At 39.2% G+C, this 13,424-nt stretch overlaps 1 long non-coding RNA gene across 2 annotated transcripts in view; it reads right to left on the bottom strand.

The window, feature by feature from the left end:
- LOC129471585 (uncharacterized) overlaps window positions 1-13,424 on the bottom strand; it is a 264,013-nt gene that overhangs the window by 161,115 nt on the left and 89,474 nt on the right. The gene's annotated exons all lie outside the window — the stretch shown is intronic.

The following is a 13,424-nucleotide window of genomic DNA, read 5'->3' as shown; positions in this document are numbered from 1 at the left end:
TAGAAAGCAAACACTAATGTACTAACAGAACATGCTCATCAAAAATGGAAGATAATTGTCTATATTTCAGAGATTAAAAACCGGATGACATTTCTATGAAAGTGGCAATAAAAGCAGGAGGAATCAAAATGGGGAAGTACAAAGGCAGTAAGCTGAAAACAATCCCTTCTGTATTCTGTGGCTCCCTGAGCATCATTTATTTTCCTATTATAGGAGTAGCAAATGGTATTGAAATATGTTGGCTCTCATGGCCATTCCCACCACTAGACAGTGAGTTTCTAAACCACAGAAACCATGTCTTATTCTTCATCTTATTCCTTGGGTGTAAAATAGAGTTCAACTCATAATTAGTCTAAAAAGTATGTATTGTGTGAGTGAATGAATGAGCAATAGTGATCAAGAACCTAAAAAGAACATGAAAATGCATGTTCAAAGCAGCATGCTTCAGGATAACCAAAAAGTGGAAACAGCCCAACTGTTCATCAACAGATGAATAGACAAACAAATTGTGGTATATGCTTGCAATACAATACTATTCAGCCATAAAAAGTAATAAAATACTCATACAGTCTACAACATAGATGAACTTCAAAAACATTACACTAAGTGAAAAAAAAAAAAAAATGCCAGACAGAAAGGTCGGCATATTGTATGATTCTATTTATCAGAAATATCCTGAATATGTAAATGTATAGAGATGGAACAGAAATCAGCGGTTGCCAAGGACTGAAGGAAGTAAAGCCTAGGGGAACTTTCCAAAGGGCATGGGGTTTCCTTTTTGGGTAATACAAATATTTTGGCTTTAAGTAAGGCTTATGGAACATTGTGAATGTACTAAATGCCACTAAATTGCTCACTTTAAAATGGTTAATTTTATATTATGTGAATTTCATTTCAATTAAGGAAAAAATAAACTAAAAAAGAATTTTTATTATGAGTAGAATCTGGAGTCTTCCTGCCCATGAAAAAAAAATGAAAGGCAATGCTTGCTTCAACCCTAACTCTCTGGAGCACCCGTGGGCTCCCTAAGAATACAGAGACCATAGTCCGACAATCCTTTAATGCTAACACTACTGTATGTATCTGTGTTCTGTGGGCTCCCTAAGAATACAGAGACCATAGTCCGACAATCCTTTAATGCTAACACTACTGTATGTATCTGTGTTCCCCTTCCTTTATTCTATCTACTCAGGAATCTTAGTTTTTGACTTGCAAATTCTGAAATGTCACTGAAGTTGATTTTCTAATATATCTTTCTTCTACTTGTATTCAATGAATCTTCAGAGTACAATGGATGTGCTCACTTTTCCTTCTTAAGGTCCACTGTAAATCCAGTCCTTCCTGAATAGTTATTATTTGGTTTGATAAGAGCAGACCCATAAGTGCTTATGGAAAATTTATTATGGAGATTAGCCTGCCAAACCTAGAACTCTTGAAAAAAGCATGCAAATGTTCATGCTTCAAAACAAGCAACATCCTTTATGTTTCTGATTATTTAAGAATAAACAGGAATCCTTTGACGACTTTATGGAAAATGAGGTTAAAAACCTTATATGCATTATTCCACAGGAGCTTTCTGTAACTTGATTCAAGCATTCATAAAAAGGCAATGTCAGAGGGTGGAGCCGAGATGGCCGAATAGGAGCAGCTCCGGTCTACAGCTCCCAGCCTGAGCAACACAGAAGACGGGTGATTTCTGCATTTCTGTTTGAGGTACCGGGTTCATCTCACTAGGGAGTGCCAAACAGTGGGAGCAGGACAGTCAGTGAAGCGCACTGTGAGCCAGCCGAAGCAGGGGGAGGCATTGCCTCACTCGGGAAGTGCAAGGAGTCAGGGAGTTCCCTTTCCTAGTCAAAGAAAGGGGTAACAGACAGCACCTGGAAAATCCGGTCAGTCCCACCCTAATACTGTGCTTTTCCAACAGGCCTGGAAAACAGCACACTAGGAGTTTGTGTCCCACACCTGGCTCGGAGGGTCCTATGCCCACAGAGTCTCGCTGATAGCTAGCACAGCAGTCTGAGATCAAACTGCAAGGTGGCAGTGAGGCTGGGGGAGGGGCGCCTGCCATTGCCCAGGCTTGATTAGGTAAACAAAGCAGCCAGGAAGCTCGAACTGGGTGGAGCCCACCACAGCTCAAGGAGGCCTGCCTGCCTCTTTAGGCTCCACCACTGGGGGCAGGGCACAGACAAACAAAAATTCAGCAGGAACCTCTGCAGACTTCAATGTCCCTGTCTGACTGACAGCTTTGAAGAGAGTAGTGGTTCTCCCAGCATGCAGCTGGAGATCTGAGAACAGACAGACTGCCTCCTAAAGTGGGTCCCTGACCCCCGAGCAGCCTAACTGGGAGGCAACCCCCAGTAGGGACAGACTGACACCTCACTCGGCCAGGTACTCCTCTGAGACAAAACTTCCAGAGGAACTATCAGACAGCTGAATTTGTGGTCTCATGAAAATCCACTGTTCTGCAGCCACCGCTGCTGACACCCAGCCAAACGGTGTCTGGAGTGGACCTCTAGTAAACTCCAACAGACCTGCAGCTGAGGGTCCTGTCTGGTAGAAGGAAAACTAACAAACAGAAGGGACATCCACACCAAAAACCCATCTGTACATCACCATCATCAAAGACCAAAAGTAGATAAAACCACAAAGATGGGGAAAAAACAGAACAGAAAAACTGGAAACTCTAAAAAGCAGAGCACCTCTCCTCCTCCAAAGGAACGCAGTACCTCACCAGCAATGGAACAAAGCTGGAGGGAGAATGACTTTGACGAGTTGAGAGAAGAAGGCTTCAGACGATCAAACTACTCCGAGCCATGGGAGGAAATTCAAAACAATAGCAAAGAAGTTAAAAACCTTGGATAAAAATTACACGAATAGATAACTAGAATAACCAATGGAGAGAAGGACTTAAAGGAGCTGATGGAGCTGAAAGCCAAGTATCGAGAACTACGCGAAGATTGCAGAAGCCTCAGTAGCCGATGCGATCAACTGGAAGAAAGGGTATCGCTGATGGAAGATGAAATGAATGAAATGAAGCGAGAAGGGAAGTTTAGACAAAAAAGAATAAAAAGAAATGAACAAAGCCTCCAAGAAATTTGGGACCATGTGAAAAGACCAAATCTACATCTGATTGGTGTACCTGAAAATGACGGGGAGAATGGAACCAAGTTGGAAAACACTCTGCAAGATATTATCCAGGAGAACTTCCCCAATCTAGCAAGGCAGGCCAACATTCAGATTCAGGAAATACAGAGAACGCCACAAAGATACTCCTCAAGAAGAGCAACTCCAAGACACATACTTGTCAGATTCACCAAAGTTGAAATGAAGGAAAAAATGTTAAGGGCAGCCAGAGAGAAAGGTCGGGTTACCCACAAAGGGAAGCCAATCAGACTAACAGCTGATCTCTCGGCAGAAACTCTACAAGCCAGAAGAGAGTGGGGGCCCATATTCAACATTCTTAAAGAAAAGAATTTTCAACCCAGAATTTCATATCCAGCCAAACTAAGCTTCATAAGTGAAGGAGAAATAAAATACTTTACAGACAAGCAAACGCTGAGTGATTTTGTCACCACCAGGCCTGCCCTAAAAGAGCTCCTGAAGGAAGCACTAAACATGGAAAGGAACAACCGGTACCAGCACCTGCAAAAACACGCCAAATTGTAAAGACCATCGAGGCTAGGAAGAAACTGCATCAATTAACGAGCAAAATAACCAACTAACATCATAATGACAGGATCAGATTCACACAAAACAATATTAGCTTTAAATGTAAATGGGCTAAATGCTCCAATTAAAAGACACAGACTGGCAAACTGGATAAGGAGTCAGGACCCATCAGTGTGCTGTATTCAGGAAACCCATCTCACGTGCAGAGACACACATAGACTCAAAATAAAGGGATGGAGGAAGATCTATCCAGCAAATGGAAAACAAAAAAAGGCAGGGGTTGCAATCCTAGTCTCTGATAAAATAGACTTTAAACCAACAAAGATCAAAAGAGACAAAGAAGGCCATTACATAATGGTAAAGGGATCCATTCAACAAGAAGAGTTAACTATCCTAAATATAGATGCACCCAACACAGGAGCACCCAGATTCATAAAGCAAGTCCTGACTGACCTACAAAGGGACTTAAACTCCCACACAATAATAATGGGAGATTTTAACACCTCACTGTCAACATTAGACAGACCAACGAGACAGAAAGTTAACAAGGATATCCAGGAATTGAACTCAGCTCTGCACAAAGTGGACCTAATAGACATCTACAGAACTCTCCACCCCAAATCAACAGAATATACATTTTTTTCAGCACCACACCACACCTATTCCAAAATTGACCACATAGTTGGAAGTAAAGCTCTCCTCCACAAATGTAAAAGAACAGAAATTATAACAAACTGTCTCTCAGACCACAGTGCAATCAAACTAAAACTCAGGAATAAGAAACTCACTCAAAACTGCTCAACTACATGGAAACTGAACAACCTGCTCCTGAATGACTATTGGGTACATAATGAAATGAAGGCAGAAATAAAGATGTTCTTTGAAACCAATGAGAACAAAGACACAACATACCAGAATCTCTGGGACACATTCAAAGCAGTGTGTAGAGGGAAATTTATAGCACTAAATGCCCACAAGAGAAAGCAGGAAAGATCCAAAATTGACACCCTAACATCACAATTAAAAGAACTAGAAAAGCAAGAGCAAACACATTCAAAAGCTAGCAGAAGGCTAGAAATAACTAAAATCAGAGCAGAACTGAAGGAAATAGAGACACAAAAAACCTTTCAAAAAATTAATGAATCCAGGAGCTGGTTTTTTGAAAAGATCAACAAAATTGATGGACCGCTAGCAAGACTAATAAAGAAGAAAAGAGAGAAGAATCAAATAGACGCAATAAAAAATGAAAAAGGGGATATCACCACCGATCCCACAGAAATACAATCTTCCATCAGAGAATACTACAAACACCTCTATGCAAATAAACTAGAAAATCTAGAAGAAATGGATAAATTCCTCGATAAATACACCCTCCCAAGACTAAATTAGGAAGATGTTGAATCTCTGAATAGACCAGTAACAGGCTCTGAAATTGTGGCAATAATCAATAGCTTACCAACCAAAAAGAGTCCAGGACCTGATGGATTCACAGCTGAATTCTACCAGAGGTACAAGGAGGAACTGGTACCATTCCTTCTGAAACTATTCCAATCGATAGAAAAAGAGGGAATCCTCCCTAACACATTTTATGAAGCCAGCATCGTCCTGATACCAAAGCCTGGCAGAGACATAACCAAAAAAGAGAATTTCAGACCAATATCCTTGATGAACATTGATGCAAAAATCCTCAATAAAATACTGGCAAACCGAATCCAGCAGCACATCAAAACGCTTATACACCATGATCAAGTGGGCTTCATCCCTGGGATGCAAGGCTGGTTCAACATATGCAAATCAATAAATGTATTCCAGCATATAAACAGAACCAAAGACAAAAACCACATGATTATCTCAATAGATGCAGAAAAGGCCTTTGACAAAATTCAACAACCCTTCATGCTAAAAACTCTCAATAAATTAGGAATTGATGGGACGTATCTCAAAATAATAAGAGCTATCTATGACAAACCCACAGCCAATATCATACTGAATGGGCAAAAACTGGAAGCATTCCCTTTGAAAACTGGCACAAGACAGGGATGCCCTCTCTCACCACTCCTATTCAACATAGTGCTGGAAGTTCTGGCCAGAGCAATCAGGCAGGAGAAGGAAATAAAGGGTATTCAATTAGGAAAAGAGGAAGTCAAATTGTCCCTGTTTGCAGATGACATGATTGTATATCTAGAAAACCCCATCGTCTCAGCCCAAAATCTCCTTAAGCTGATAAGCAACTTCAGCAAAGTCTCAGGATACAAAATCAATGTACAAAAATCACAAGCATTCTTGTACACCAATAACAGACAAACAGAGAGCCAAATCATGAGTGAACTCCCATTCACAATTGCTTCAAAGAGAATAAAATACCTAGGAATCCAACTTACAAGGGATGTGAAGGACCTCTTCAAGGAGAACTACAAACCACTGCTCAATGAAATAAAAGAGGATACAAACACATGGAAGAACATTCCATGCTCATGGGTTGGAAGAATCAATATCGTGAAAATGGCCATACTGCCCAAGGTAATTTATAGATTCAATGCCATCCCCATCAAGCTACCAATGACTTTCTTCACAGAATTGGAAAAAACTACTTTAAAGTTCATATGGAACCAAAAAAGAGCCTGTATCACCAAGTCAATCCTAAGCCAAAAGAACAAAGCTGGAGGCATCACACTACCTGACCTCAAACTATACTACAAGGCTACAGTAACCAAAACAGCATGGTACTGGTACCAAAACAGAGACATAGATCAATGGAACAGAACAGAGCCCTCAGAAATGATGCCGCATATCTACAACTATCTGATCTTTGACAAACCTGACAAAAACAAGCAATGGGGAAAGGATTCCCTATTTAATAAATGGTGCTGGGAAAACTGGCTAGCCGTATGTAGAAAGCTGACACTGGATCCCTTCCTTACACCTTGTATAAACATTAATTCAATATGGACTAAAGACTTAAATGTTAGACCTAAAACCATTAAAATCCTACAAGAAAACCTAGGCAATACCATTCAGGACATAGGCGTGGGCAAGGACTTCATGTCTAAAACACCAAAAGCAATGGCAACAAAAGCTAAAATTGACAAATGGGATCTCATTAAACTAAAGAGCTTCTGCACAGCAAAAGAAACTACCATCAGAGTGAACAGGCAACCTACAGAATGGGAGAAAATTTTTGCAACCTACTCATCTGACTAAGGGCTAATATCCAGAATCTACAGTGAACTCAAACAAATCTACAAGAAAAAAACAAACAACCCCATCAAAAAGTGGGCAAAGGACATGAACAGACACTTCCCAAAAGAAGACATTTATGCAGCCAAAAAACACATGAAAAAATGCTCATCATCACTGGCCATCAGAGAAATGCAAATCAAAACCACAATGAGATACCATCTCACACCAGTTAGAATGGCCATCATTAAAAAGTCAGGAAACAACAGGTGCTGGAGAGGATGTGGAGAAATAGGAACACTTTTATACAGTTGGTGGGACTGTAAACTGGTTCAACCATTGTGGAAGTCAGTGTGGCGATTCCTCAGGGATCTAGAACTAGAAATACCATTTGACCCAGCCATTCCATTACTGGGTATATACCCAAAGGACTATAAATCATGCTGCTATAAAGACACATGCACACGTATGTTTATTGAGGCACTATTCACAATAGCAAAGAGTTGGAACCAACCCAAATGTCCAACAACGATAGACTGGATTAAGAAAATGTGGCATATATACACCATGGAATACTGTGCAGCCATAAAAAATGATGAGTTCATGTCCATTGTAGGGACATGGATGAAACTGGAAACCATCATTCTCAGTAAACTATCGCAAAGACGAAAAACCAAACACTGCATGTTCTCACTCATATGTGGGAATTGAACAATGAGAACTCATGGACACAGGAAGGGGAACATCACACACCGGGGACTGTTGTGGGGTGGGGGGAGGGGGCAGGGACAGCATTAGGCGATATACCTAATGCTAAATGACGAGTTAATGGGTGCAGCAAAACAACATGGCACATGGATACATATGTAACAAACCTGCACATTGTGCACATGTACCCTAAAACCTAAAGTATAATAATTAAAAACATAAATAAATAAATAAATAAATATATAAAAAGATTAAAAAAGGCAATGTCTATAATTTTCTTTTCTCATAACTATTTATTCTTTTGTTAGATTTTTCCTTTTTATAAATTAAGACTCATCGGTAAGCATTGTGCTCTTTTTCTCATCTTGGGCCCTCAACTTTCTTGAGTGAAAATCATTGTCTTCCTTGGCATAACCATATAAGAGAAGATGATATAGTTTGGCTGTGTCCTCACCCAAATCTCACCTTGAATTGTAATAATCCCCATGTGTCAAGGGCAGGACAAGATAGAGGTAATTAAATTATGGGGGTGGTTTTCCCCATGCTGTTCTCGTGGTAGTGGGTGAGTTCTCAGAGGGTCTGATGGTTTTATAACTGTCTGACATTGTCTTGTTGGCACTCATTCTCTTTCCTTCCGCCCTATGACAAGGTGCCTTCGGCCATGATTGTAATTTCCCTAGGCCTTACCAGCCATGTGGAACTATGAGTCACTTAAACCTCTTTTGTTTATAACTTACCCAGTCTCAGATATTTCTTTATAGCTACATGAGAATGGACTATTACAAAAGGTATAGTTTACTCAGCACTTTTAACCATCTTCTATTTGCAAAGTCCTTGCCATTTTGGGGACCAAAATGAATAAGTCTTGCTTGTACCCTCAAGAAACTCACAGATTACTAAAGGAAGCAGGCAAGTAAATGAATGTACGTTATAGTGGGCTCTGTGTAGAGGCTCCAATAGAGGCAAGAACAGGATACTGCACAAATGTCTAACTAGGGCAGCCTAGAGAGAGGAAAGTGGTTACAAAGTTTATGAATAGGAGAAAGAAAGGCGGTTACAAGAGAGAGAAAGGTGCTTACAAAGTTTATGGCTAGGAGAGAAAGTACAAAAATGTTTCAAAATGGTGATGACGTTTAATTGATCCCCTGAATTCTGAATAGTTTTGGGGGAACATAAGAAGGAAAAAAAGAATTCTAAACTTAAGGACCAGCATGCACAAAAATGCAATGGCATGACAGAGCATGTCATGTTTTAGGAGCTGGACATAGTTGTGTTATATTAAAGCACAAAGTGAGTGGAAGAGTGGTAAATAATAAAGCAGAAAGAAACGATGAAGGATTGGTCAAAAAGTTCAGATACCACAACAAAGGGTTTGGATCATGTAACTAGGTAAAGGAAAGCCAGCAGATGATTTTAAGCCCGGGAGTAAATGATTAGGTTTGTTTAGAAAAGAAATAGTCTTGCAGAAATGTGAAGAACAGATAAAGGGAAATGAATGCAGGCCTTTTGACAAACAAGGAGGCTTGTACAATGGTGCAGGTGAGTCATGATGAAGGCTGAACCTAAGGCAGTAGTTGTGGGAACAGATAAGAGAAAATCAAATAATGAATATACAGATATTGACAAATGATAGCTGATTGGAAATGAAAAACAAGTCTGGACCACCAACTTGAGAGTAGAGAACTGAGAGCTATTGAAGAGATTATGCCTAGAAATGAAAAAAAAAAAAAAAAAGCCAGGGAAAAAAACCCCAAAATCTAAGCATGCAGTCCAACCTAGACATCATTCCAAAAGGGCACAACAGAGAGGATGAATCCAGGTACAAGGATGCTGTGTCAATGCTCTGGGATCCAGAATGGAGGCACAATTCAGAGAGCTCCCCTGAGCCACCGAAGTATTACCGCTGGCTCTTCTTAAACCTAGTTAACAGGTGGAGATAAAGACAGAATTTGCTCCCAAAGATCTTATGCAGTAGGTTTGGGATTTGTTTTCTAATGAAATAATGGTAAAGTAACAAATGAACAGAATGAGAAAAGAAGATAATGAAATATAAAATGCTAGAGAATATTTGCATATAAGTGACTATTATTTTGGATCCACTTGAGAAGCAGATAACAATTTGGGATTCAATATACAAGACATTTGTTAAGGGAAATACCTTTGGAAGAGAAAGGGAGAAAGCAAGATTGAGCAGACAGATTTCAGACTAGGGCTCTGTTTTAAGAAACTTTTGGCCAAATGGATAGGGATTCCCTGACACAAAGCATCTTGCTAAAAGAATGGGTTGCATTCAGCACAAGATTAGGGGTTAAGGTGAGGGTATGAGGGAGGCTGTCAGCTAACTACACACCTCACAGCACAAAATATGAACAGCACAACGACATACTAGGGAATCGAAGATTTGTAGTACAAGTACTTAGATCTTTTCCAAACATCCATCTGTAAAGGTATACCTTACTATTGTTTTTTATAAAGATTTTCTATACATTCATTTCCCTTCATCTGTTCTTCACATTTCTGCAAGACTATTTCTTTTCTAAACAAACCTAATCATTTACTCCCGGGCTTAAAATCATCTGCTGGCTTTCCTTTACCTAGTTACATGATCCAAACCCTTTGTTGTGGTATCTGAACTTTTTGACCAATCCTTCATCGTTTCTTTCTGCTTTATTATTTACCACTCTTCCACTCACTTTATGCTTTAATATAACAGAACTATGTCCAGCTCCTAAAACATGACATGCTCTGTCATGCCATTGCATTTTTGTGCATGCTGGTCCTTAAGTTTAGAATTCTTTTTTTCTCTTAAGAACTGAAATGCATAAACTGTTTTAACTGTAAGCATAAACTCAGTAGTAATAAAAGTGAACCATCCGCTATTTTTTTAAGTGAGAAATATAAAAGGAGATCCAAGAGAAAGTGACACATTTGAAAATTTAGGGAGAAAAAGTTTTGTGGAGAAAGATGTATTCATCTAATATGGAATTTGAAATTCTGAAGTGTATTTGATAAGTAATTTTTTTACCCTTTCAACTCACAATATGTCAGATGATATTGCTAATTCACAATATATATTTTTACTTTGGTGACATCATCTATTTTTATATTATTCTGTTGCTATTAAAAAACCTGACAAGTAAATTTTGTTATATGTTACTCTAAATAGAAATAAAACAATTTTATCTTCTCCACACCAGATGTCCAAGTCACAGAGCACTTTTATAAGGGCTGTGTTGCCCAAAATAATTTTGGAAAGAGCTTTCTGTATCTCTCTCCTTGAAATTCATAACATATTAACATATTACCATATGTAGTGGTCATGAAACTGTGGCCAGTCAGATTTCCTTTCAAGAGAAACTGTGACAACAAAGGCAGTAGACAGACTCCAGCTACTGCAACTTCAGATCCATCGAGGCCTTGATACCAAAGCCCACGCTTACTCCAGGGCTGTGCTCAGCCTGTGACTCTACATAGCAAGAGTACTAGAGCCAGACTATTGCCTGCCATGCAGGACTCCTCTGACTGACAACTTTGTTCCAGGGTCTCCGCATTGTCTGGACGAGACTTTCTCTGAAACTCTTCTACCCAATCCTCCTTCTTTCCATCTCACCTTTCATGGATGTCGTAACTCCATCATGATAGAAAGGCTCTTCCTGCATTTTCCTGCTAACATCCCCTTTAGCCTTCATGGGTTTTTTTTTTTTTTAATATGAAAATTTTCTCTTGTACATCTAATCCCATCTTGACATCTGCTTCTTAAAAGCTTTGTGCTAACGGAGTATGTTAAAATATTTGAGTCTGGCAACTACTTATAGTTAAGAAAATCTGTCCTTATAGTTAAGTAAAATTAAGTATTGCTATTAAGTACTAAGTAGCAATAGTTTTTTACTTAATAGTAATAATTTTACTTAACTATAAGGAGTGAATCCTTCAGTCTTGAAATTTAAATTTGTCCTTATAGTTAATGGTAATAATTAATTTTACTTAACTCAGTGAAATGTAAATTTTCCTGACTACAGAACACTTTTCTCACAGTACAATTGACATATCATAGAACTAGTAGAACATATTAAGCTTATCATTCTAATTTACTTAACCCCCTCTTAAGCTCAATTTTCTGGACAATAATCAATGTCTGTTTCCTGGCTTATGTCTTCTTTATCTCTTAATAGAGCTCTCCAATTAAATTTTAGACATCCTCTACACCCTGCTGTTTACTGCACTTAGTGATAATAGAATTATGAAGTAATTTCTAGGTGCTAGAAAAACTCAAATTCAATTTAACTGATTCCTGTTATCTAAGAATAGTATACCTTATTGCCATAAAATAGATACTAATTTTACAGTTCAGTCTTTCAGGGGTTTTTTGGACACAGTAAGTGTGCAATCTCTCAAAGTCTTAGAAATTGGCTTTGGCCAAATTGAACACATTGTGTTTCTATACATAGATACTGCCCTAGTTGCAAGTTTTCATTTTTATATTGGATGTATTGATCTGTCTTGGACCAGCATGCTGACTGGATATAACCAAATATTGAATTCCTAAAAGCATATATGTGAGTTATTCACTTATTCAACAGCAAGTCATTGAGCAAATAAAATATGACAGTAATATCACCCATTATTGTTTGGACAATATCTGCTCATCCTATCTATTTCATGAAAACTGACATGGAAGGTATTTGCACTGGACACTCAGATGTGCCATGCAGATTTCTCTTCAAGACTCAAGGATTCATTCTTTCGTTGCTCGGAGTGCAGTCAGCTAACAGCTCCCAGCTGCCAGTCTGATCTACAATTGTCTTGGCTAAAGAGTCACCTGAGGTCATGTCCCCTTCATGGGTAGCCCATTTCTAATGACTGACTAACAAAGGGGTATAAATTCCTGGCTCCCTCACCCAACTTGTGATATTCACAAGTGTTATTCTAAATTTAAAACTCTGTGAGATTGACTAAGGTTTTGAGACTGCATGCAGCCTAATTACTCCCTCAGTCTGGACTACTTCCTTCCCTTCCCTCTTCTTCCTCTTTCCTTCCCTTTCTTCCTCTTCTCTCCCTTCCCTTGTGACTCTGAATGCACTTGCTAATAAAATAGCATGTTTATTTTCATCTCAGCCTGGTTGCAAGGGTCTCTCCAACCCCTATCCTATAAGAGGTGACCCTTGACGCGGTTAAAGAAAACAGAAATAACGGTGGAATTTTGAAGCTGAATTATGTACCACCCTACTAGCAGTGAGGATCCCATCAGTATAGTAGGTGAAGCTCAGATAGTCCTTGGCATACGTAGCCAAGATAGCCATATGATTATTAAAGTTTTCATCAGGGGTAAACTGAGATGGTAAACCAGTGGACACAAATTCACTAACTTGTGTAATATGTCAAGTATTTGATTAAATACAGGATAAATGACAACCATAAAGATTGTCAAATTGGATGTCCATTGCCAAGCTTAATTAACCTTTGGAAAATGTAACAAAGGACTGAATGTGTGAAAGCTACAATTCTTTATTTGTAGCATATAAGGAAGCTCTTATCTCCCATAACTGGTGGGTAGAGAAAGCTGAAGATGAGACCCAGAACTTAAACATAAAAATAGCAGAACTCCCAAACTGTCAAACTTGTGAGCTAGGCTGGCCTGCGGTAATGGTTGTAAAAGAAGGGTACTTGAAGGCCAGGCACAGTGGCTCACACCTGTAATCCCAGCACTTTGGGAGACCCAGGCAGGCAGATCATGAGGTCAGGAGATCAAGACCATCCTGGCTAACACGGTGAAACCCCGTCTCTACTAAAAACACAAAAAATTAACCTAGAGTGATGGCGGGCGCTTGTAGTCCCAGCTACTCAGGAGGCTGAGGCAGGAGAATGGCGTG

The sequence above is a fragment of the Symphalangus syndactylus genome, chromosome 21 (genome assembly GCF_028878055.3).
Source record: "Symphalangus syndactylus isolate Jambi chromosome 21, NHGRI_mSymSyn1-v2.1_pri, whole genome shotgun sequence".
Classification (NCBI taxonomy): Eukaryota; Metazoa; Chordata; class Mammalia; order Primates; family Hylobatidae; genus Symphalangus; species Symphalangus syndactylus.
This window is presented reverse-complemented; position numbering and strand designations above follow the sequence as displayed.